The sequence below is a fragment of the Corapipo altera genome, unplaced genomic scaffold, assembly GCF_003945725.1.
Source record: "Corapipo altera isolate COAL_440 unplaced genomic scaffold, ASM394572v1 2b, whole genome shotgun sequence".
Lineage (NCBI taxonomy): Eukaryota > Metazoa > Chordata > Aves > Passeriformes > Pipridae > Corapipo > Corapipo altera.
In genome coordinates, this window is record NW_020884874.1 from 9,118,352 (window position 1) to 9,145,409 (window position 27,058).

General features: G+C 36.8%; 1 protein-coding gene across 9 annotated transcripts in view; it reads right to left on the bottom strand.

The window, feature by feature from the left end:
- Positions 1–27,058, bottom strand: part of WASF1 (WAS protein family member 1) — an 85,440-nt gene that overhangs the window by 32,148 nt on the left and 26,234 nt on the right. Inside the window, exon 1 of one of the 9 annotated variants that reach the window (XM_027634145.1) lies at positions 7,602–7,621. The exons of 5 other annotated variants lie outside the window; for them this stretch is intronic. The gene's annotated coding sequence lies outside the window, so the exon portion shown is untranslated. Of the gene's footprint in view, positions 1–866; positions 1,117–5,614; positions 5,636–7,601; positions 7,622–27,058 lie in introns of those variants that run through there. 3 more of the 9 variants (XM_027634140.1, XM_027634139.1, XM_027634143.1) reach the window with 3 other exon arrangements.

The window sequence follows — 27,058 nt, forward strand, 5'->3', positions numbered from 1 at the left end:
ACAGTTCTTAAAACTGTGTAACTATTTTCTCAATATTAACAGTAAAAATTATGGAAGACTGCATGGAGCAGGGTTAAGTATAAGAACAGGTTTTTATTCTTATTTTTATTTTCTAGAAATACCCCAAATCTTCCTAGTCGCTAAACATCTAAGTACTGAAAAGTTAGCTGTTACACAGAAACTAAATAAAATAAAAAGTGCAAATCTGAACACTGTCTCAGATAGAAGCAATGAAAAAGTGTTTATAAACCCTTAACTACAGGATTGTTATCACAGTTCCCCAACAGAAAATAAAGGAACCATTCTGTCACTGTCAAAGAAACACAACAAATGATATGTGAGCAATGTTCTACAGAAGCAATTAAATATTAATTCCAGAGTTGAGCCCTTTCTTGATTACTGCTTTAATGATACTGCTGTATAAACAGCACAGTAGACAAGTCTTTTAAAACTGGTCCAAACAAGTATGTAAAAAAAACATTTTCACAGAAAAATTTCACAATTTCAATGCTTTCTAATATCTGAATAATGCCGTTGTGGCTGTCCTACAAAAACATACAGCATAACAAGAAAAGGGAGCAGTGGAAATAATAAGTATGGTAAAAGGAATAGTTTCCAACAAGAATAAACTCGGAAGGGAAACAAACGACACAAGATATAACTGACACCTTTGAAATTATGCATCGTGTTTGAAAACTATGCAAAGCCTGAACAGAGAATACTACCCAATTCCCACAAAAATTAAGCCAAGGAGACAACAAAGGAAAATATCACTCAAGCATGCTTAAGACAAAGGAAAAGGTATTTTACACAGTGTTTAATAAATTCTGGAACTCATTGCCAAAGGATGCTGCATACAAAAGTACCTGCTGGTAATTTGTCCACTATGGACCTCATATTCTTTGCAGTTTGTTGCAACCGCTAGAAGGTCTTCATGATTCCTGCCCAAGTTAATCTAGTGATCCCAGCACAGAGAGCAACAGGTGTGTGACAGTAAATGGAACTTTACTGTACCCACACAATTTCTTCGCTTCTCTAAAAGATGTTTCCTACCGTAGTTCTTAATAAGAAAGGTGAAAAATTCTGAAATCACTATATTTATACGCAGCTTTAGAGCTGTGAAGAGGAAAAAAAAAAACAAAAAAAGGCATTGTTACAATTTAGTATATCCTTTAGGTTAAACACAAAAAACCCACACTTCCCCACCACCACTTGCTACCAAACCATGCATTACCCAAGCCCCTGGGGCAGCAAAGGAAAAATTCATTCCTAGATCATGAAATCCTGTTACCATGTCATTCCCAAGTAAACTCTGCAAAGCGTTCATAACCCCAGCCAGGCAGAAGAGAGAAGCAGCTTGTCAGTGCATAAGAGGATCCCTCGACTGAAAGGTTACATGACACCTACTCAGAGGTTTACAGCTCTCCTCCTGACACACACGTCTCCCTCTCCTCAGCCTCACTGCTTGCCAGCTCAAAACTCGGGAAGGCAAGGCAATCCTCAAACACAACTACCTCCTCTTCCCTGAAATCCCACGTAAATCTTTTGAGGCAGTTTTTACTAAGTGAAGCAGCACCAGTTTACACCCAGTTATCTGGAAGTACTTTATAGTGATCTTAAACTGAAACTCCTCTTTACAAAGAGATGCCAATCTCTTTCGTAGAGCTACACTATCGAAAACTCTTCTGCCCCACTTCCTGTACATTCTTTGAAGCACTGAATCCACTTGAGAAGCCAACTCTAATCTTCTCTGCAAACCCCTTTACTACTTCAGTTTCACAATGGCTGGCACAAACTCACTCCCCTCACATGTGCTTCAAGTAGGAGTACAGAATACAAATGTGTGTACGTAACACCTGCTTATCTTTTGGTTAAGATATCATGCTTTGATACCTGAATTTTTAGGAATTAGGTAAAAAGCTCTAGTTGCTTTTCAATTATTTCCTATTACTTGAAAAAAAAATGCATAACAATGGCACTAATGAGAGCTAATTAATACTTTTGCAGAAGAACAGCCTTAATGGGATTTGGCCACACTTCTTTTCAAAAAGACACATTGTTGAGTGTGTTGCACAGCCCTCTTCAGCTACTAGAGGTCTTAAAAGTGAGAGATACTCTTCTACCTCTGTCTCATACTTCTCAAACACTGCTGGCAGCAGCTGAGAAACCTACTCTTGGGGCACCTGCCCCCTGTGCCCACAGCCACCTGCTCCAAACAGAACAGTGTCACCCTGCTGTGGGTGCTGAGAGATTGCCCTGGGGAGCACTTATGTAGGAAAACAGCTACCATTTTCCCTTCAACAAGCTCCTGTAGAAACAGGAATGAAAGTATAACATTAAGATGGGAAAAACTGTCCAACAGTTTAACTGGTAATTAAATTATACTTTAGTTTCTTTTTCAGAAGACTAATGAAATTTCATGATCATGTGGCTTTTTTAATCAAAGCTTACTTCTGATTAGGTTACATTTTATCCTTACTAAAAGTGTCGTTATTTTCTTAGCATTAATGAAAGATATTAATCTATAATTTTTCTATAATATACCAATAATGTAGCACTGAATGCACATCTTTAGGCCTCAATATTACCATATTACTTGTAATTTTCCTTTAACAATGTGCAACAGCAGTGCCTTTCATATGCCCCATTTAATTGATCATGTTCTAGCTGCTGGCAGAACAGACCACAGCTTGAAATGCAACAATCAATTTAACACTTCCCCCACCCACCCTTAGAAACATAAACAGAATATACAATAGTTTTTATATTTGCTTACATAATCATGTACTAACTGCATCTATGCTATACAGACTTTGGGACAGAATGAAAGTAGCTAATAAAAAAATCTTAAATGTGTTAATGAATCTGGTAAAATCAGAATTATATCAGTTAAAAAAACAAGCTCATACTGCTGGCAAATTTTCTTCTAATTATACTCCAAGACATCATATGCTATACCAGTTGTAGACATTCCAAAGATGAAGCTTTTATAGTGCACATCTCTACTATGAAAGGCAAATGTCCAAAGACTTCATACAGCTTGTTTCTCTGCAGCTCTCATGGCAAGATCAAGGTGCAGGCATAAGCTTAGGAAGAAACAGACACCTACAGTGCAGTGTCCTTCAACAAAGTAGGCCACTACCACCTACTGCTGAGTCAACCTAACGATTTTTAAACTCTACAGGCAATTAACATCCCTGAGAGGATACATCTTGGAACTGACAAGATGACAACTGACATCTTAAATTGACAATTCAACAGAAATGTGTTAAAATTACAGTTTTGAAATCCTTTCCATTATGAACCATATCACAGAATGGAAGATCTCCTTGGAACACTTCCCTCAAATCTCAGTCTTCTGCAACTCAATTTCAAAAACTTTTCTAATGGCAAGTAACTAGGAAGAAACGACCTTATTGTAACTAAAAAACATGCAAAAAATGCAGAATATATTACTAGAATCTGATGTTGACATCACTGCAAGAATGAGTGTAAAATGAATAGTTTACATCTTAAGACCTCCTATACTAGATTGTCTTCAAAAAATTTGCTACACATTTACAGAATCACAGGATCATAGGATATACCGAGTTGGAATGGACCCATCAACATCATCAAGTCCAACTCCTGGCCCTGCACAGGACACCACAAGAATCACACCATGTGCCTGAGAGCATTGTCCAAATGCATCCTGAGCTCAGACAGGCTTGGTGCTGTGACCACTTCCAGTGTTTAATAACCCTCTGATATCCAACCTAAACCTCGTCTGACCCAGCTTCATGCCGTTTCCTTGAGTCCTGTCACTGGTCATGATAGTTTGGTCAACTTAAGAAGCAATGTCTCTATAGGGCATAGGAAGGAAGTAGATAATTTAATTTTTAATTAAACCACAGAGTCACTAACAAAATGCTTCATATTTTATCTGTAGTCACAAATGTAAAAAATACTGTTCCTCAAGTAGTATCAACAGCAATCTCTCAAAACAGTCTCTAAATATTCTGTTGCTGAACTGAAGATAAGATTACTCAGGGATAGATTAATATGTCACTGAAGGCTCTATCTCAGTAACATTAGTAAGATAATAATGAACAGATTGTAAAAACCAATCTACCTCATATAACTATAAAATATATTTTTAAATAATTTGTAATTTTTATTCTGTATTTAATAATGACTGCTGTATCATTTTAATTGTCTGTGGCAATTAGTATTTTCCTCTTATAGAACAATCTGTAATCATCTCAGCACATCTGTCATATCACATAAGCAGAAAAGACAACGCAGCCACAAAAATGGGCAGGACTTGAGTTCTACTCAATCTCTAAGGCTAATTACAGACAGAGCTAAAAAATTACTTTTCAGGTATTACCATCCAGCCAAATTTCTCTCAGATGTGTATCTCAAGACTACAATCTCTCCCCCATGCATGTGTGCACACCTGCACACACAGAGGCACACGCATCTTTAAAACACATGAAAAAAATATTTCAAAATCAATTTGGATGTGATTACAGACACAAACCACAGCCATATCTACTTCCTTGTCAAAATTGATAAGTTTATACAAATGAAAAAAGTTTAATAATTTTTACATTGGGGAAAAAAAATTGTATTTTCAGCCCTCTATAGGTTGTGACTATAATGAAGTAGTATAATAAAAATGAAGGCAATTTTGGCAAGTTATGAGTGGAAATAAATTGAGTGATTAGTATTTATATCCTGATTTATGAGAGCTTTATCTGTAATAAATCAGCTTTTCAAAAATATCTTAAATTGCTATTGTCACTGAGATGACTGGTGATGGCAGCAATAGCAAAATTCTCAGGATGGGTAACACTGCAAAATATGACTCTAGTAGCAATGCAACAAGTACAACTTCATTAATAGAAACAGCAGCAATATTTCAGGGGAGAAAGTTGACATACCAGTTCAAAACTACAAGGAAGGTTTTAGAGGAAAAACCAGCATAATTTCAGCAAGTGAAACTGCAATCTGGGTCAAGTCAATGAGCTCTATGTAACAAAACAGCATGCAGCAACCACTTTCTACCCAGTGAGTCCAGCCCTGGGGGCTTCCATATCATTTCCCATTCTGCTGGGGAAAATCATTTAAAGTCCACCTCTGGCTACAACCCACTGTATAGCTTTGGGCTTTCCTCAGTGTCCTCACTCTCACCTGTGTTTTGTTTGTGCTGCCACTGGTCTCTCTTGTCCCAGCATGCAGGTGAGAGAGGCTGTAACCATCATTTACAGTCCTCTCCTGTCCTCAAACCCTAATGAAAAATTTCACTCTGATTATGTGTACAGAGTAAAAACATAAGGTATCTCAAACACAAGGAGAGAATATGCAGCTCAATATTGGGGGTTTTTCCCTCCAGTACAAGTGCAAAATACAATAGGATTAAATACACAGCATGTGGATTTTGCAAATTTCATCCCTATTGTTAAGCAGAATTCCTATTGGTGAAGTGGAACTCAAACACAAAGAACTCAGAGCACAGCAGCTCACTAACTGTGGCTTTTCAAGATAGTTTCTTTCTACAAGGTTAAACTCAGCTTGAAGTTTTTTCCTTTGTTTTCACCTATGATTTTCCAGAATATAAACAAGTATCTACTGATTTGTCAATTTATTATGCATTAATTCTTTTCACCATGTTAATTCCCTTACTTCGCACTACCAACAGCTTCCATCTTAACTGTCTTTTAAATGTAAGTCGCTCATGTCAACTTTAACATATCAACAGAAAAAACAGGAAAAAAAAATCCACCCACCATACCTGCAGTTATTTGTATTGCTAATAATTGTAAAAACATCTCTGTTCATCTTAATAATGAAGCTATTTATTTCAAATTGCTCTTGGAAAAAAACCCCACATTAAAATAAATCAGGTTGAACACTACTACCCTGAAAAGCAGGACTGCTGGAGGAAATAAGGCACTAGGCCAGTTGCATTTCTGGTTTATAGACAAAATTAAATGAAAAAAGTTAGACATGACGTTCTTTAGCATGTCTATAACAAGAAACATTTAAACTTAAAAATTTCTTTCACAATAAGTACGTTAAGCAAAAATAGAAGTAAAAAATTATAATGAACTTTTTTTGGTATAGCAACTTACTTCCAAAATATATATATAACATAAAAAACACGGAACGGACAAAGAATAAAATTTCTGACTAAAAAGCCTTCCTATGTATATTTAAAAAATAAAATAACAACAGTAAGGATTTCCAGATATTAGATGGGAATTATTTGGTATTTGCTTTTGGTTTTCCTTACAATTCTACTTCTTAGTAGCTTTAAACTAACACTTTAGTTACATATATGATGATCCAATTCCTTCATGACCTGTCATATTTTAAGTTTACAAAACAGTAATCAGAAACTGAATAGAATAAAATTGCATTCTTCAAATCCAAATCCTATAGTCACAAAATACTAATCACCCATTTTTTACCTTCCAATATTGAAACTGCAGCATTAAACTACAGTGAATACTTACAAAATCAATCTTGTGAATAGTTCATAGAAGAGATGAGAATCACTATCCCCAAAGAGGCATAAGCTATAATGATAGTTTACTAAAAAAAAAATTTAAAAAAATTAATTACATTATTCATATGTCCATATATAAATGGAGAAATATTTAAGTCATATGGAACCACATTGCACTTCATTGTTAGGATATTAATCAAGAAAAAAACAGTGACTCCTTGCACTTGCTTTTCTACTAAGCTTTTTGAAGAAGCCTATTTTAAAAATATAAAATAGATGAACAATATATTTGCATAACAAACCTGGACAGACACATGGAGCTACCTTGAAACAGCAATCTTTTAAATTATTACATGTAAGATTAGAAAAAGAGCTGCAAAATTTCTTATCAGCATTACTAAATATTATTCAGAATACCCTGTATTCATTAATTTTCTCCTAGTGAGCTGCTGTCAGGTCATTTGATTAAAAACAATTTTGGAAGTATCCTGGGTTCTAATTTAGGTGCAGCCAAGAATGCTCAAATTAATTTTTGATTACAAGTTTTCCTCTGTTCCCCAAAGGCTAAAAATGTATTAAAGCATAACACAGTATGGGACTTGAAATTGCTTTTTGAGACCTATGTTTTATCTGATGACATTTTTTCTCTCTGCATTAATCTCGTCTTCCTGTTAACAGTTTCTGTGTATGGTGTATAACACAAAAGCCCTATGATGGATTGCAACAAAAGCTCTTTATTATAGTCTTGACAGAGACAGATAACTAATCCAATGTTAATTTAAAATCAAAACCTTAGTACCAGAACTAAGGGTACAGTTTCTGTGGTTTTAGCGTATCTTATCATAACATGCTACCTCTGAAAATTTTCTACACTTTTCCTTGAAAATATATATTCTACACATTAACAGTTACCTTTGTTACATAGTCCTTTACCAGTCCAGGATAAGACCTATTTAACGCACATATCAATTTTATAACAATCTTATAAAATTTACCAAATGCAAATAAAATCAATGCCAGTATATTTCTGTTGCACAGATAAAACCACCTGGTTTTGAACGAACAGTATTTCCTGGCAGTAAATTATAAATATTTAAGGAAAAGGTACCTGAACTTCCCAGCTGCTAAGAAAAGCAACCTGGTAGGTACTGGGCAGATAAGGTGATTTCACCCTGGCTATTGCACTGAACTGCTGTGTTCCCCGTCGGCAGTGCCCTGCCAACTTCCAGAACTCCTCCCGTCGAGGGAGCCCCCGGGCTGGGGCACTGTTCCTCGCAGCCAACACCTCCCACGGCAGCTCCAAAACAGGGCTGGCCCTCGCACCGAGGCATTAGAATTCAACACACAGTGCCCTGCCCTAACAACAGAGCTGTCCTTACAAAGGAAACACAGACACGCTCGCCCCCGGTGACCAAAGCCTGCCCTTTTTTCCCCAGACACAAGTGGAGAACCCCCTGAAGGCAAAGCGATTGAGAAATAATTATTCCTTTGGTACCGAGCTACTACTGGTAAATATTAAATTACGATGTGCCAAAAATGAAATAAATAAGTTGCTGTGCACTGGTGAGGCAAGGAAGGAGGGGGAATACAACAGTCTGGGTGTTGTGTTGATCTTACTGATTAATCTGAGAAGGAAATTGAATGCTAATGAAATAATAAATGATGCTGGGAATCTACAGTAGTAATGAGACCAACATACAGACAACAGTGACTAAGAAACATCACACAATGCAGTTCCTGTATACTAATTTCACCAGTGATACACACTATATTAACAAGTACTCACTAAAATAAATAACAGGTGTCAACAATGACTATCGGAAGCTTTTTGTGCCTCAAAACATTATTAGAGATTTCAAGAAGTGATCTTAGCACTGGAAGAGCCACGAATGAGTCACATATTTAAAAATGAAATTTTCACTGCACTTTATCCTATGATACCAACTGCCTAAATGCATTTTATGCTTGGATACCAAATCCACAAATGACAGATTACTGGTTTTTGATTTTCTTTTTCACAGTTTTAAAGAAAGAATTAAGATAAACCAACTATCAAGTGGGATATAAAGATGTGTAATAATCACCTTATTATTACTAGCTGAGCTTCTTTGTAGATGAATTTCCCCCCTTGTGAACAGCGAAATTCCTGAGAAGAGGATTTGTTGCAAAAAAATGCCAAGGCACAGAAACAGTATTTTTCCCTGTCTACTGCCATTTATGCTACTTAACATGTTTGAAGAGCCATGTTGCAGGAAAAAGGTATTAATATCTACAGAGAAGCTGTTTACTTTTGAACTGAAATGCTATTAAATATTCAACAGTACAGAAACAGTCCCATTCAAATATCATCATTTTACATAGGGGATTTCCAGTAATTTCTTGGGTAAACTCTTCTACAACCAACTACATCTCACACACAGAAAAATGTGTCAATTCTCTCTCTTTCCCTCTGAGTTTTGTTCCTCTGTACTTTCAGATTATATACATTAATTCTTATTCTCATTGTTTGCAACATTCAGGTCTTTATAGATTTCATACACTTTCTGTGCTTGCAATTCTACCAAGTTATAAATTTCTGTTCTTATTTAGCAGAAAAAAAACCATGGAAGTGTCACTAAGTCCAGTAATGTTTATTACTCGTGCTCAAATACCATCTAATTTATCGGCACTTGTTGGAATCCAAAATTGAAAGCAGCATTCTGGATGCATTCGTGTTACATAAGCATACCTAAACAAGTCTAAACACCAGGATGGTGTTCAGCTGGCAACGTGCGCTGGCAATTTAGAAAGCCAACTCTATCCTGGGCTGCGTGACAAGCAGTGTGACCAGCAGGTTGAGGGAGGGGATTCTCCCCCTCTACCTTGCTCTCTCGTGAGATCCCACCTGGAGTACTGCATCCAGTTCTGGGGTCTCCAATATATGTGTAGTGACAGTAGCACATAGTGACAGGACAAGGTGTAATGGCTTTAAGCTGGAAGAGTTTAAATTAGATATTTAATGTTTAGATTATATAATATGAAGAAATTCTTTACTGTGAAGGTGGTGAGGCATTGGCACAGGTTGCCCAGAGAAGCTGTGAATGCCTCATCCCTGGAACCGTTCAGGAGCAGGCTGGAGGGGGCTCTGAAAAACCTGGTCTAGTGCAAGGTGTCCCTGCCCATTGCAGGGGGTTGGAAGTAGATGATCCTTAAAAGTCCTCTCCAACCCAAATCACTCTGTTTCTGTGAATACTTTTAGTTGTAACATTATTGGTTGCTATCATCCACTCCAAATTTGCACCTGCATAAATTAATTTTTGCAAATTTTTTTCCCCTGATTAAGTTTCTTGTTTGGATGTCCATTGGATGTTGAGGTCTGAGGCCCAGACTCTCAGCTCTTAGTCCTTTAAGTAACTATTCTGAAGTGAAATGAGATTCTTTACAGGATCACATTTACAACTTGCAATAGAAAGTTTTTTTCTATTAGCCTAACTTATATGACTTCCAAAGAATAAATAAACTTTTACAGAAAATCAAAGAAACTACTCATGCCAATATTTATTAAGAAGAAATGTGATGCTATTTGCCCTTACGTCATAACAATTTGATGAAAGATTATAAAAAGAACAGGTACTCACTTAGAAAATTTATGTAGCAAGTAGGGATTATATGCATGAAGGTTTTTAAATGTTATATTTTAATAAATGAATTCTAATATTTAATTATTTCAACGCCTTAAAATACATCACACAGAAAAACTCATTTTCCACACAAAATTAGATTTCCTTGTAATTGCATAAGCAGCATTTAAAGACCTTATATTTACATATGTATTTTTCCCCAAATTTAAATACTGAAATTAATTCTAGTCAGTATTTACTTTCTCTGTCCATGGCTGAATTTAAGAAATATTTCTGCCAGGAAATGAATACATATTGCAGAGTAAATGAATTTTTTTGTGAAGATTAGAATGAATTAAAGCTAGTCCTCTCAAGGCTTTTGTATCATAGTTGATTGTGAGCTTTAACTAAAGATGTTCCCATAATTGGGATATCTGTAGAAAGCCTTTCCTCTCTGGTTTCCCGTATCTATTTACAGGTAAATCAACACTGTCACCTTTCCATTGCCCATAACATTTGCAAAGACATACATTTTCATAATATGTGCAGTAGTTTAATGATGCTTCAAATATCTGTTCCTCTATGATATTTCTCTCAAGTCTGAAATCATTTAGAAATTATTGGGATGAAACAGGAATCAGAGAAACAGAAAAACCCTCCTTTTCTTGACCCCAGGCTTGGAAATTTGATTTTTAAAATTTTTAAGTTGGTTTTGTGCTATGCATTGAACAACAATTATTTAAAGTTTCTAGTTTAAATAACTGAGTGTTTTCAGCTGTGCTTTTGTCTTACCTCAGACTTCTTAACAGAGGTAAAGGTACACCTACAACGTTGATGGCATCAACACTATTAAATCACTATGAGCAAAAAACCTGCAGGTACATATTTATCAGGGAAAAGAAGGTGTTCTCAGTCTGCAGGGAAAACATCCTCAGGACTGTTAAACGTGACAATCATAGTATCTTCCGTGATAAAGGGAAACACTGACTAAATGCAGATCTCTGCTGGCTCCTTTCAGGGAGTCAAGGAACCAGAGACATGAAAAACAAAAGAAAAGAATGTGAATCTGTTTATTCTTCATGCAATACAGTAAAAAGATTAGCCTAGCCAGCCAAGAGGAAGGGCAGATCTTGTACGGCAGTTAATAAAAGTTCGCTCTTTCTCTCTTAACAAGTATTTAGCAAAGAGCAGATAATGATAGAATATGGATGTAGAAATGAGATTTATCTTTAGCTGTCTCTACAGGGAGCTCTGAAAAGATAGCTTGAAACTGTTAGACTTTGAACTGGTACATATAATTATCAAGTAATAAAGTTACCTGTTTGCCTCAAAGGTAGATAAAATAAACACCAAGGAACTCAACAATTTCAATAATTCCTTTTGCAATTAAAATATGTTAACTGCAGATATTCAGAGAATTTAGGACACAGTATTGGAACAGAATTGTATAAAAATCTAATTATCAAATATTCATTCTGTAATCTAAATGTTTGTTTCAAGTATAGAAAAAGAGAGGAAGGAAATGGACATGTCCGGAAAGACAACAACACAGTTGCTTTATCAGCCTCTGAGGACAGCAGCTGGAAATCACCATACCTAGCTAAATGTTGGAGTTTCCACAGAGCACACAGAAATCACAGGTACCTATAAAGAGCAACCCAGTCTGTTTACTTTTTTTTTTCTAGCAAGGGTATATGAAACAAACAAGTAATCTAAAAGGCCTTCATGTACTTCAGGTTAACTCTATTTACTCTCTTTGAAGCACAGGTGCTTCAAAGGAAGGATGATTCTTGGCTCCTGAACAACCGCTGTTAGCAGAACTCACTCAAGAAACGGGAAGACTGATTAAGGATGGACACAAGATTAAGAGGAATGAATTCATGCCTCCCTTACTGCAGTAATAAAAAGCATTAAGCCACAGAACACTTTGTGTGAAAGCACTTTACACCGAGCAAGCAAATAAGGAAGTCAAATCTTATCCAGCAACTGGGATATTAGCCGCAAGCAGAAGAACTTAGTTCCCAGATCTTAATCCCAGAAAATAATTATACACTTAAAACATACACATATTGTCATTAGATAAAACCATATCCAGAATTATTGATTTGAAAATTAGATATGCGTCCTTCCAATTTAATGTCCTGGTTACTTGAAAGGTATTTTTCCTCTATTACCTAGCTCCTTCTCCCCTAGAAAGGAGAAGACATAAGTTTAAATCACCTATCTTGAGTGTTGTACAGATATTTTTCAGTGGTCTAATACGTCATAACCAACCAAATGTGCTATCAGTCAGAGACAGTAATGACCACTCTCAGATGAGATGAAATGGGTCATAGATCTAAGCCCCAGGTCACCTTTCCAAGCTTCTCCTGGGAATGATAAGAGAACTTAGGAGGCTATCCACATATTTAGACAAATTAGGCACCTCTAAGCAAGTGTGGGTGACTCAAGTTAAATGATTCAAATACACAGGGAGAAGCATAATGTATTTATACACACAGCGTTAAGCAGTCTTGGAAAATAAACAGATTTTACTATCTGAGATGTATATATTTTGAGTAGGTAAAATACCATTTGGGTAGGATATGTCATCCTTAAACCACAAACCTAATCCTATGTAATGTAGAAGACAACGCTGTATAACTGTATTTATGAACTAATCAAGTTCCATCTTAAATCTCGTTACAACCTTGCCCCGACATTAAATTTAAGCAAAATTCACTCCTTAGATGACAGGAGATAATATGCGAATTCCATTCTAGATTTATGATTAATATTAATTTTTTCCCATTTTAGAACTGTTCTTCATTGCCCGCTTTTCTTAAAAAATTCTATCTCTCCAACTGTACTTTTGTGCTTTATTATGTTTCCAGTTTTACATAACTAAAACATATTATAATTAAATTTAAGATAATTAAAACCAGGAAACAATATGCCTTTTTGAGAGAAGAACAAGTTGTCTAGTCAAGGAAGTTCAGAGTACCTTGATTATCACATGGACACCGGTTCAACTCAAGAGGTGTTCTCAAAATATCGATTCAGGTTATTTTATTAACTTACAGCTAGGACACTGTAATTAGTATGTTGATGAAACACCAGTCAGGAATCCACATAATCTGGAGACATGTCTGAAAAGGAGTGGATGTGGAATTTAACATGGGATTCAGCATAAGGATGGGCTGTTATGTGATGTAGTTATAGGACGCATCTTATCAGCGTATGGAAAGAGGATGTAGGGAAACACTAGGAAAAATCCATTGCACAGATCATAGCTTGGAGAAGGTAAGCAGAAGTGGAAACTAAATTCAGTCCAAGCCACGGGTCTGCTGTTCCCCAGTATACAGGCATATCCACAGCCTATTTTTGAAAGGGAAAGGTAAATGTCTACACAAATATACTTCATGGATTGTAACAGAGGTGGGAGAATTCCACTGATCAATGCCATGAGACTACTAGAAACAAAATGAGAAGTTTCTTCCTCTTTAAAACAGAGCTCTTAACTCAGCAGTCTCTTTGAGACATGGACAGATAACAGTATAAAGGCACCACTGTGTCTGGGAAAGTTTCACAAACATTCATACAAATTGGAAACATTCACTGGAGCATGACCAAAGAAGAGCAATGGAGCTGGTGAAGGGTCTGGAGCACAAACCCCATGAGAGACTTGGGGTTATTCAACCTGGAGAAAAGGAGGCTCAGGAGTGACTCTATCTCTCTCTACAACTATCTGAAAGGAGGTTGTAGCTAGGTGGGAGCCGGTCTTTTCTCCTAAACAACTAATGGCAGGATGAGGAAAAGACCTCAAGTTGTGCCAAGGGAGGTTTAGACTGGATGTTAGGAAAAATTTCTTCACTGAAAGGGTTGTCAGTCACTGGAACAGGCTGCCCAGGGAAGTGGTGGAGTCACCATCACTGGAGGTATTTAAAATACATGCAGGTGTGGCACTTGGGGACATGGTTTAGTGGTGAAATTGGCAGTGTTAGGCTATTGGTTGGACTCCATGATCTTAAAGGTCACTTTCAAGCAAATGATTCTGTGATTCATACAAAACTTAGTGGGAATATTCATACTGCAAATTCAGATAGTCATTTGTCTTTCTGTAAGTAAAAAAATAACAAAATTAATTAATTGAAGTAACATTTCTCTGCATTTTTCTATAGTAAAATCTTAATTTCAATGATAACATAATTTTATACGACTAAAATTCTTAGCAACAAATTTGAAGTAATATCCCAAAAAAGAAAAATTTTTATTTTTTGAAATAAATATAAGAAATACAAGCTGTAAATAAAATCCTTGCCTTACCCTATACACCACAATGACAGATGCAATCAAATAACATCTGCTTGGTTACTCTGCAAGATCTTGAGATTAGCTCAGTTGGTTAGAGAATAGTGATAACACCAAGGCTGTGGGTCCCTTCCAACTCAGAATATTCTGTGAAATCTGTGAATCTTCAATCAAAACCCTTATCAAAAGACCAGAAAACAACCAAGGAAAGTAAAAAGCTTGTTTAAAAAACTACTACCTTTAGTGCAATCTGAAATAAATTAATGCTTCTGACTGCAACAAGTAAAAGCTAAACCAGCCACCAAATCTCATCTCTATTACTTGCAGATCAATACTGGAATAGACATGGCTATGCATATAATAAAGTAGATATCAAGTTCCTACTAATAGTCTGGAGATTCTTTTCAACCATAAGAGGGAGAGAATACCACATTGGTGACAAAACTGATACTGATGTTCGTTCACTAAACAAATGCATATTTTTATATTTATATATAGATATGCTGAAAGGTCCTAAAGATGAGATTTATATAAGAAAATTTAACTTGGTTTCACAAAATATGATTTCTGCACATTTCTCAGAACCCACAGCAACTTCATCAGTTTTTATAACCCATAACCACAATTTAGTAGTGTTCCAAAATGGCTAGACTCTCATGTGGTGAGAGTCAGAATTCACAGCTATCAGAATTCACTGCTGAACTCCTGATTAAAAAGGCTAACAAAATTACCAGCTTTGATAATTTATATTTAATGCACACGGCAACTCCTACATGCTTGGAGTTATTCTATTAGTGCTGAGATGATCCATTCCAACGTACATGAGTCAGGGGGAGGGAGTGGCACAGTAATCTGAGTATTAGAGCAACATGAAAGAGGTTTCAAAATTTCTATTCCAATCATACACTGAACCAACTTTCCTCCAGAGAACTAATCAAAAAGCAACTAGTAAAGAAAAAACAATAGTAAGAAGACAAAGCCTCTGGTTTACTATTAAGCTATATCACAAGTCCAAAGCATGTTCTTCCAATATCCAGTTTATGTCAGGCACCACTACAGGGAAAATATTTTGTTAATATATGAGAAAAGGAACAAAAAAAACCCCAAAAAGAGACCTTGTGTAAGACTTTACAGTAATACCATTATCATTGTATAAATATTTAGACAACCTTGTCAATAAATCAAAAGGGTTAAAGTAATTGTCCAGCACTTTGTCATACAGTTATTCCTAATGAAGGGTCTAAGTTTACCTAGCCATAATTATTCTCTACTACTGCTGCCACTCAAAAATATTACTCCTTACTGAAGAAAGAGAAGCATCTCTTCACCTAATTAAAGAAAATAACCAAATGATTATGCAACACTTAGAGTAAAACTGTTGAGGATAAGAGGAGATTCTTGTTATTTGTAGACCCAGTCCATGTAACAACAGTGACAATTAAACTGACAAAAAAAAGCCTTAGGAACACGTTTTTCTCACTACAAAACTAGATAATTTCACTGTGAAGGTGCTTTGCTGAGAATGTTTAATTATCTAAATAGTTTTAAATAACTGCCATTTTTTTTTAGTGATTTCTAATAGCTGATATTGAATGAACAGAAATTAAGTTCCCACACTTCTCAGAAGTTTGCATGAGACTGATACACTTTTGGTCTTCAAGGCATCACTTTCTTCCCTGCCACTTCCAACTTACTTAAAGGTCACCTGTTCCTTCTAAAAATAACTGCGGATGAGAACAATTCTAAAAATTCCCTTTCAGTTTCTAGTCAGGATTGCTGAAATTGTACTGAAAATATGACATTGGGCACCCCTGGACAGGAAGCAAGTACAGAGAGCCTGAAGCCTGGTGAAATGGCTCCACAGGGTGAGTTCCTTGGCATGAAAGCACTTTTAACCAGAGATTCCATTTCAGGAAGCCTTGACATCTCCTCCAAGACAAAGTCACTCCACTACAAAAAAACACTCTGAGTTCTGCCAGGGCTTCCTAAAGGAGAATCCCCTAGGGACTGCTGTCAGAATTTCCTGCTGCTTTGAGTCACTTTGGAGAGACCCCAGCTTAATAGCTGGACTCTTTAATCAGCCATGTTCAGCAGAGCACCTTTTGCATCTCTGCTTTCCTAACCCCCATAGGCTTTTTTGAGGGGAAAGAGGCAGGCAGCAAAGGCAACTTCTGCTAAAGCACTCTTCCCTTCAGCCTGCTACCCTGAAGAGCTCACTCAACAAGATCTGTCTCTGTGTTGAATCCATCCAGGTGCTCAGGAGACTGAAGACTGCAAGAACCCGCAATAAACAAATCCCAAGATTTAAAAGACTCGAAAAATCATAAAGCTGAGTAAAAAAACCATGTTAAGTTTCAAGGTCATCTACAGGCCGTTCTTCCATTATAAGGAAGGATCAATTATACACAAGTTATTATACACAAGTTATTTCTAGCAAATTATCAGTTAACCTGTCCTTAAAAACATCCACAGATGTCTTAAGAAGTCTGGCAAACTGCCAAAGAAAGTTGTTGCAATGCTTCACAAAAACTACAGGTCATCTGCACACTTGAGAACAAGCATCTTTCACTATACCTTGAAATAAATATTAATGTCACAAATAAAAAAATACTGGTAAACATAGGAGAAAAGGAGGGGGCGGGGGGAGGAGTTCTCTCAACAAAAATAGCTTGTCTAGGGAAACTACCTAACCTCTGGAAAACTGTACCTTGGTTTTGTGCCTGTCTCAAGCTTCAATCACACAAGCTCTGGCAGATTTAGCTTAAGCTATCAGTGTTGTCTGCTGATGTACTGAGCTGACAGTAAACAATGTCTACTACCTGGGAGGCAAATTCCAATGGTTATAAATATGGTACACACACACAAATGAAATTCTTAACTGGTAATGTTACTGAATTATTCGCTTACATTTTTCTGTTGAACTGAGAAAAGAACATGCTCTGTTGAACTGAGAAAATTTTACAGTAAAAGCTAAATCTTTACAAATGTTCTGAAAAATTCAAGCTAAAGTTACTACCAGAAAATATATAAAGTAAACACTATATTCAATATGTTTTGAATCATCGTCTTTGGCTTGGTGCATACTACATTTGCCACATTTCTGTGTTAAAGAAAGCCTCACACTTCTTTTAGTAATAAAATAGACTCTTTTGAGATGCTATACAAATTAAGCACAAAGTAACCACTTGTTCTGGTGTGCTACAGGAGATTTCCTCATGCGTTAATGGAACATATATGTAAAATAAGACAACTAGAAAGTGACAATACAAAAATATAAAGAAAATGGAAGGACTTCACTGTACAACTCTGAAGGGCTGTTGAATTTCAAAGAAAGAGTTCAGGAGGCAGGAGGGAACACAGATAGTACTGACTTATGTTATTCTCATTTAAACAACAAGCTTCCTAGAGTTTGTTCACTGAAATGAGGATAATTAATTTTAACTATTCAGTAAATTCCACAGATCAGCTGAAAAGTCTTGTGAGGCATGGATTAAAGATCTTTAACCTGGCATCCCTAACTGCATGGGCTAACTGCTTCAAAACACCATATACTAAATCTGTATAGGCATGGAACACCCTACAAATCCTGGTAAGAAAATTCTAAAGTGTTCAAGGTGTTAAATTTAGATAAAATTAACGCAAAAAAGGTCAAATTATTTGTGTGGGTTCTCCTAGTAGAGCACATAGAACAAAGGGTAAAGAAGTGATGATGGAAATTACTAAGGTTTTCTTTTTGTGCTTATATTATTTTTACAGCAGTATCATGTTGAGACTCTATTTAGTGCTAGATGCTGAATTACATTAGTCCTGCCCTGAAGATCTCATTTAGTTTTAGAGGTCAAATCTCTAATAACTGTGGAATCCTGACCTACTGGCACCCGACTCACTTAATACTAGAGATCAGAAGGAGGAAATGCTGATTATGCAACTTGGTTGTTTTTTCGTTTGTTTCTAATTAAGGAAAAATGCCATTTCCTTTTTTTGAATAAAACAAATTATTTTCCCCTTAGAATGTCAGGGATATACATTTAAACTAAAACGTTCTGTCAAATATATCATTCTAATGTTACTATTCTGGTTGATCTGTTCAGCTATTTGTTCCATTTTACTATTCTGAGCTCTCAACAGAAGTGCTGGAAAAAGTACATATTTGCATAATTCTACATTACCAGTGTTTCTACATTAACAGCCAGTACTATACAGCTCATACTTTCAGTGCATAGCACTTAAGACATATAATTTTGTACTTTTCCATGCCATTTTTTTCTTTTCTAACTTTCATTTTATATACAATTACATTTAAAAACATGTTTTAAATGCTTAGTTTTATCAAACTATTAATGCTTATGTTTCAATATTTATGGAATGCATTAATAATTCAGAATACATTATTTAGAATTTCAGCATTAGAACAGGAATTGAAAATTCAACAGACCATTTTACATCATTTGCTTGTCCTAAATAAAAACATTAATATACCAGGCATATTGGAAACTTTGCAAAAGGAAGCCCGGAAACAAAAAAAAAAAAAATACAAATAGTGGTAACAGATTATGTAATAAATAGTGAAATGGCAACTTGAGGCCATTTCCTCTTGTCCTATCACTTGTTACCTGGGAGAAAAGATCAACCCCCACACTGCTACAACCTCCTTTCAGGTAGTTGTAGAGAGCAATAAGGTCCCCTGGGGAGTCTCCTTCTCTCCAGACTAAGCACCCCCAGCTCCCTCAGCAGCTCCTCATATGACTTACTCTCCAGACCCTTCACCAGCTTCATTGCTCTTCTCTGGACACACTTCAGCACCTCAATGTCTTCTTGTAGTAAGGGGCCCAAAATTGAATGCAGTATTCGAGGTGCAGCCTCACCAGTGTCAAATACAGAGGAACAATCACTGCCTTGGTAGTGCCATTCACACCATTACTGACACAGCCCAGGATGCCATTGGCCTTCCTGGCCACCCAGGCACACTGCTGGCTCATGTTCAGCTGCTGTTGATCAGCATCCCCAGGTCCTTTTCCACTGAACTGCTTTCCAGCCACCCTTTCCCAAGCCTGTAGTAATGCATAAGGTTGTTGTGACCAAAGGGCACAACCTGGCACTTTGCCGTGTTGAACCTCATACAATTGGCCACAGCCTCTCGATCCAGCCTGTCCAGATACCTCAGTAGAGCCTTTCTGCCCTCCAGATCAACACTCCCACCCAACCTGCTGTCATATGCAAACCAACTAGAGGGAACAATCGATCCCCTCGTCCAGATCATCAATAAAGATATTACCAGAACTGGTTCCTGTACTGGCCCCCAGGAAACAAAAGTTACTTCCAGAGGTAATACTTCCAGAAAGTGGAAATTATGTAAAAATGAGGATGGTTTAAAAAGCCAGAAGGGGCTCCTAAAGCAACAGAATCACTCCAGGCAGAAGAAGAGACTACTGAAGGATATCATATCTAAGGAGCACTGCCAGAGAACACAACTTACTAAAGCAAATGCTGGTAGAGAGTGTGATCAGCTGAATAAACAACTAAATCATTAAGCAAATAATCAGAGGTTTGATTTAAAAATGAAAGTATCCGTGGAAGAAGCTTGGTGAAGATTTGTGTACAAACATACAAATTACATATCACCTTAACTTCGTGGAGTCCTCCCAAGGGTTCTAATGAAATATACAATGAAGTTGCCAAATAATTAGAATCTCTTTAGTATCTAAACATTGGAGCTGACAAATGCACTGCCAAGTTTGAGAAACAAAAAGTTCTGAGGAATACATTTGGGTAAGCATGAGATCTGATAATAGAAAGTATAATAAAGGACAGAATCAGTGAACATCTCAATAAAGTCCATCAGTGAAGAGCCAACATAGCTTCTGTAAAGGTAAGTTTTACCTGACAGACCTGTTGAAGTTCTCTGCAGGGGTTACAACCTCAAGCACAAGGGTGATCCAGTTCATGCAGCCTACTCACTTTTTATAAAAGGCTTTAAACAAAATTCTTCTCTAAAGGTTTTTTAGGAAAGTAAGCTGCTGAGATATAAAAGCAAAGGTTGTGGTATGCAAAATAAACTGACTAAAATGGGGGAACCAGAAGATCAGAGTTCAGACTCAGCTCTCACAATGTCACTTGCACAGGGGGTTGTACTGGGAACTGTCCTGTTGTATTGGGTCTGGCTGAGCTGGAGTTCATTTCCCCATAGTAGCCTTCACAGTGCTGTGCTTTGCATTGGTAGCTAGAAGGGCGTTGATAACACACCAGTGTTCTGGCAACTGCTGAGGACAGCATCAGCACTGTAACGCTCCTTCCTCAACTGAGGGCAAGATCCTGGGAAGGGACACAAGTAGGCCAGCTGACCCAAACTGACCAAGGGGATATTCCATACCATATGATGTCAGCTCAGATATAAAAGCTAAGGCAAGGAGCAGGAAGGCAGGCATTCATTGTCTCCAATGGCTGCCTGCTGAGGAACCGTTTCACGTGCTGAAGCCCTGCTGCTCGGGAGTGGCCGACCATCGCTGCTCATGGGCAGTAGAGAACAAACCGTGGTATCTTTCACTTTGCTTTTGCATGTGTGAGCTTTTGCTTTGCTTCTGCTTTAATAAACTGTCTTATCCCAACCCAGGAGTTGTTTTCCATCTTATTTTCTCCCCTGTTCAGCTGGGAAGGGGAGTGATAAAGTGGCTGGGTGGGCACCTGGTGTCCAGCCAAGGTCAACCCACCACACCTGTTAAACACATTCATAAGTAACACGCAAGGGAGAAGGAGAAAGGGATGGCAGTACATCAGTGAGGTGAGAAAATCTACTGGTGGTACATACTACAAAGTAGTAAAGAGGAATGCCCGAAAGACAAGCAAAAATGCCTGATCAGGCTGAGTGATCAGGTAATAAAATGGTTGGTGAAATTCAATTTAGATTCATGTAAAACAATACACGTATGGAAAACTAATCCTAGCTTCATATATAAAACAAGAGGCTCCGAGTAAACTAGCAACACTAAGGAGCAGAAGAGTGGGGCTGTGCTAGATAATTCCATGAAAGCATCAGCTTGGTGCTTGGCCATACTAATAAAGTGAATTAGGAAATTCAGGAACCGTTATGAAAATTAGGAAACATCAGGAAAGGAAAAGAGTATCAAACAGAAAAAAAGAGACATTCTATACGATTCTATAAAATTATGCTTGTTCCATACTTTAAATATTGCATAAAGCTTTTGCCTGTTCCTCTCAACAGAGGACACAGTAGAAGTGGAAAGGGTTCCAAGACAGCAAGAGGGATCTGTGGTACGAATTGTCGCTGTACATGGAATGCTCAAATGCATGAAATGCTTCTGTTTACAAAAAATGTGAGTTTGGGAGCTCCTATGACAGAGATCTACAAAATCTTTAGTGGCAACATCATACACAGCGATTAAGTATTCATGGTTTCTTGCATTAAAACAAATAAATGGATAGCACAAAAAGGTAGGAGGAGCCAGGTTCAAAGACAACATGTGGTCGGATTTCAGACAATTTCCAACAGTGCAGGGAACACTGAATACAAGAAGTTCACTTAAAGAAGTCAAGCTAAAAACAGACAAGCACCTGTGAGAGTTCACTGCATGTACCTAAACAGACTAACCCCCAAGTATTTACAAATCCAACAAGCTGAAAATGCTCAGAAACTGAAAGAACAGTAGGAAGTATCATAGGGGCTAATCCTATTCTTACATTTCTCTAGGCATCTGCTGGTGGCTACCGTTGAAGTAAGAATACTGAGCAAGACAGATCAGTGCAGAATTTGCTATTTGGGTGCAATTTTTTCTGCAAACTAAAAATCAATCACATTACAAAGGCTGAGCTAAGGGGGTACAATCATATCTAATAACTTTACAGTAGTTTAAATACTTAAAAGATAGTCACTCAAATTGCATTCTGTTGTCCTTGAACTCACACTCATGCCGAAGCTCCTATCTTTAGAAGTTCAAACCCTTCTTGCAACTTAGTCATTGAACCTATGAAAGCTAGGTATGATTAATCCTATAGTAAATAGTTTATCTATAATCCCTTATTTGAATAATCTTTTCTCTGGATTTTAGGTATTTTCCTGTGTTTACTGCTCTGTGTTGCTCAGCCAACAGCAAACAGCCAGACTTAGGCAAGAAAGTCCAATATGGCAAATCCTGTCACATGATTTTCCTTTAACCAAGTTCCATTTGATATCTACTGCAGGGCTATAAAAGATAAAACCTTAATGGAAAGCTACTTCAGAACCACACAACTCTGTATGGTTAAATGCTTCTTCCAATTTCTAACCTAAATATATTCATGCCCACCCTTCTAGATATTTGTTCTTTAGCCATCATTTATCTTAAGTAACTCTTCTTCCTTCAGTGTTTACCTTCTGCTGTACTTACATGTGGGAGGGAGTCACAGCTCCCTTAAACTTTAACTTTGTACGTCAAACAAATCACTCTTCTAGTCTTTAGCTGTATGTAATATATCATTCCTGAATACAAAATTTTACATTAGATCTTTCCAGTGCTTTGTAAAATGGCACTATTTTACTTCTAGCTATTTCAGAAATACTTCATCTGATACAGCCTAATAGCAAATTTGCCTTTTACAGAATTCAGATTCATTTTTGCTTTGCAATTATTGTCTAGGTCAGCTAGGGCTTCTCCGGTTTTCTTATGCACTCTTCTATGGATAAATGTAAAAATGCTTCTTTTGATATTTGCACTTTCTATTACATTTCACCCTAATCAATTCAGTCTTCCACCATTTAATGATGCTTTTCATTTATCATCTACAGATGAGAACATCAACAACTTCCCACTTTCTGTCTACTGATTAAGACTGGTATCTCCAAGAGACTTGCAACAGCAGACAAGGAAATAAGAGACAGAAAAACACAGGCACAAATACTGGCATTAATATTGCCTATGTCTGTTTACATAGGTATTGAACAACAAGTTATAAGGAGGGTTTTGATGGAGTATAATGAAGTAGTTTTACAGATATTAAGTACTGAATACCATTAACAGCAGCATGAAAAGCAGCACAGTTTCTGTATGACTGTGCAAGCTAATTGCATCTGGACAGTTTTCTTTATATATGCACTGTCATCTCTGCAATGTATTGTGTACTGAAAACCTTTTAAAAGTTTTATTTCATTACTTCTGTTTCTTTTCCATTAAAGATACATTCATCGGGAATCAAAGATAAGGCTGCTTTCAGAATGTTTAAGTGAATTTTTTATACAACTGCAAAATGGAATGTTTTATTCTTTATGTACAGAACTATCAAAAATAACAAACGTGCCATAAGTAATTCCAATTAATTAACTGTACCAGTTTTAACTGTTCTTGTTAAAGTATATCCGAGTCAGATACAAAATAAGGCTCTGCACTAAAGGACAGAGCATAAGGAAATAGCTGGCTGGCTCTAGAGATCAAACTCTCAGGCTCCATCAAGCACCTTAATTTTCAAGACACTGTAGGTATAGCCTTAGGTACAGAAAATGAGTATTCCCAATGCTTAATATCCTGAGTAGAGGAAATAGGTACAACTACCATGAAATGTGCAAGATAAATGTGTTTCTGAAATTTTACCTCTTTTATGTACTTAGATACCCAAGCTGCACTTGAAGTAACCATTTTCTACATTTAGTTTTTTCAGCCATATTATCTGTGTCCAAACAACTGGATTAATTGATGCTATTGCCTGTATCTCACACAACAGCCTAAGCACTGATGCACTGTTGGGAAACACCAATTCACTAAACATTTACTCAGATCCACCCTTCTCACTTTCCAGAATGCCTTAAGCACGAGGATACAGGCATTGGGTAACCTTCATGTTTCTGAAATCTGGTAAAGAAAGAAGAGCTGTGGTTTGGGCTTAACTCCCTACTGTCTACATGCATCAAAAGTGCTCACCTAATTCCTCCTGGTCTGCATTCCTGCAGAATGCAGCAGCAGGAATGGCCAGCCTTGGTTTCTAAACAGCCTTTGCTGGAAGTTGGATACCTAAGCACCATGACAGCTCTACCTCCATGCCTGAAATCAGCACAGTCTTCAAAGTTTATGAAAGTTTTTACTAGAAACTTTAAATACAGGTGGCAGTTAATTAGATTTTTCAGATGTTTCAGTTATTCAGCTCCCTCTCTTGACCTTGGAAATCTGAATCCCACGCAAACTCACAGGTGGGAAGTATTTCAGAGTAGAATAGCTATATACATGTCTTCCCTGTTCTTACTCTTTCCCAGTGCCATAGACGGAGTATGAGATTTGTTTCCTCCAGTTTGGCTTGGCTCTGCACAGCTCTTACACAGCACTTCACATATCACTATCAACAGGCAAAAGCAACTTTACATCATAAAGGAGTTTTTAAAGTTTATGAAAACAAAGTAATGGAGAATAATAAAAACTGTTTCATTACAACCGCAGGGCATTCTCCAGTTGTTCAACACAGAATACATACAGGCATAGAGATGCAAGTGTACACACACAAGAAAAACCAGCTGAAGGACAGATTTGTTGTCAAAACAGAGGAATATGCTTGTGAATTGAAGCCATTAATATACAAGATAGGTTTGAGAATCTTGTGGTTAATTTTCTACCACCTGTACTTATCCAAAATTCTAGAGTTTTGTCTACATTTGAACTATAAAAGAAAACCCAAAACAAAACCACACACCCAAAACAAGTAAACGCCAAACTTATTCATTTTACTTCCTGAAGTGCAGTTCTATTAGTGGTTAGGGTTTTTTTACAGGTGAGTGCCAACACATTTTGCTATTAGGAAGTAAAACCAGCTTCTATCATTCACTTTTATCACTCCATCTATTAACACCATTTCTTAGTGGTAGTAGTAGATTCGAAACAAAAAACCAAACAAACCACCACGTAAGTGTAGATCAAGGCATAGTGAAAATATTTTTGATTTGTGACTTGCAGAGGCAAACTGTGAAAATAAATTTGCCTTAGTCCTCTTGCCTGAAAAAATACAAAAGTTCTTTCCAAGCACTTTAAAAATGCAGTTTCTCTTTAATAAGCATTAGCAGTGAAAGCAGCACTATGCAATGAACATTTCAACCAATCCATCTTCAATATTCACCGTATATCTACGAGATTCATGAAAAAGGAATAAAAATTCCCATCTGATAAGCTGTTTCTACAGATAAAAGTTAACATTTGTTTATGAAATGGTGCTACTCCTTCCACAAACATCCTGGGAGCCTTTTGCAGAGCAATTTTTCCAATAGTTCTGGCAAAGAAACGCCAGCTAACTCTGAGGAGGAAAGAAAAGGGACATTATGACTATGATCTTCCCTAGGAGCAAGATCCAAAGCACACATTTTGCAAAAGAACTCACATTTTAAGGCTACAAAAGCAGCATTTGGTCAGATCTTTGAAAAACTGAATACACAAGATGATCTCATGTCTAACAAAAAAATGTTATCTTTATTATGATGAATTATCTTAAATTAGATTCATTTATTTTTATTTCAGACAAGTTCAGAATCCTTAATCAAACCATTCCAAGAACCCTGGGCAACACAGGTATTTCGAAAGAGCTTTGCAGAAATTCTGCAAATTTATTTTCCACTCAATTTAACAATTTTTTCCAACACAAAGAATGTATCTCTCTTGATTTTTCATGCTACTCTTCAACTTTACTCCAGTGGAATGAGTACTTTCAAGAACAGGGACTCTCAATGGTACATGTTCCTCTTACAATACCTTCAGTTCTTGAGAGTTGTACACAGCCCAACACAGAGCTGAAGTTTAGACCGTGGTTTCCATTGCCAGTGGTGTACTCAACATTAAAAAGACCAAACAACACCACAACAAAACATCTCAGGAAACAGTATCTTAAAATGTGAATTCTGATACAGAAAGATCACTGTCACCTCACCTTAATTAGTTTATTATAAACAGATGTACTAACAGAAAGAGATCCATTTTTAATTTTTCTTCTTTCATGTAAATCATAATATATCTAATTATAAAAGGCCATTTTACCCTTTCCTTGAGTGATGTTACCAAGACAAAAACCACTACAAGTCAACCCTAAAAAACTGAGTTGTAGTTAAATAATCCTAAAAGCAAACAAAGATTAAAATTTGTGAAGAAAATTAAACACTACCACTTCTAAACCTTCCTGAAACAAATAGGCTTTGGAAAAGTAATATCTCCTTTTCTTTAAAAGCTGCTCCCATCAGTAGAAGGCACCAGCATCAGTCATACCCCAATTACTCTCTTCTGTTACTGATATGTATGCTTAGCTAAAATTTTTGAAATACACTACTATTTACCAGCATAACTTGGAGGGTAGGCTAATGGATTGCTTCACAGCCTAGATGCCAATTCTGCTATGCAAAATTTTAGAAAGGCATAGACACCAGAACTGTAGTCATAAATATATACAGAATTCTTAGTGTGATTACTGTGATCACGCCAAGCAGCCAGATTAAAAGCATATAAAATGGTTTGGGGGTTTCTTGCTTCTTTTTTTGTTTATGGTTTGGGGTTCTTTTCCCAAAAAGAGATTTTTAATATCACTATTTGTTGTGCTGAACCTTTCTTTCCATTATATTAAGGTCTTTTACATGAAAACTCTCACACAGTCTCAAAATATGCAGCTCAGGATCCTTTTTTTTTTCCCCCCATTAGAACACTGGGTGAGGAGAGGAGGAGAAGACAGT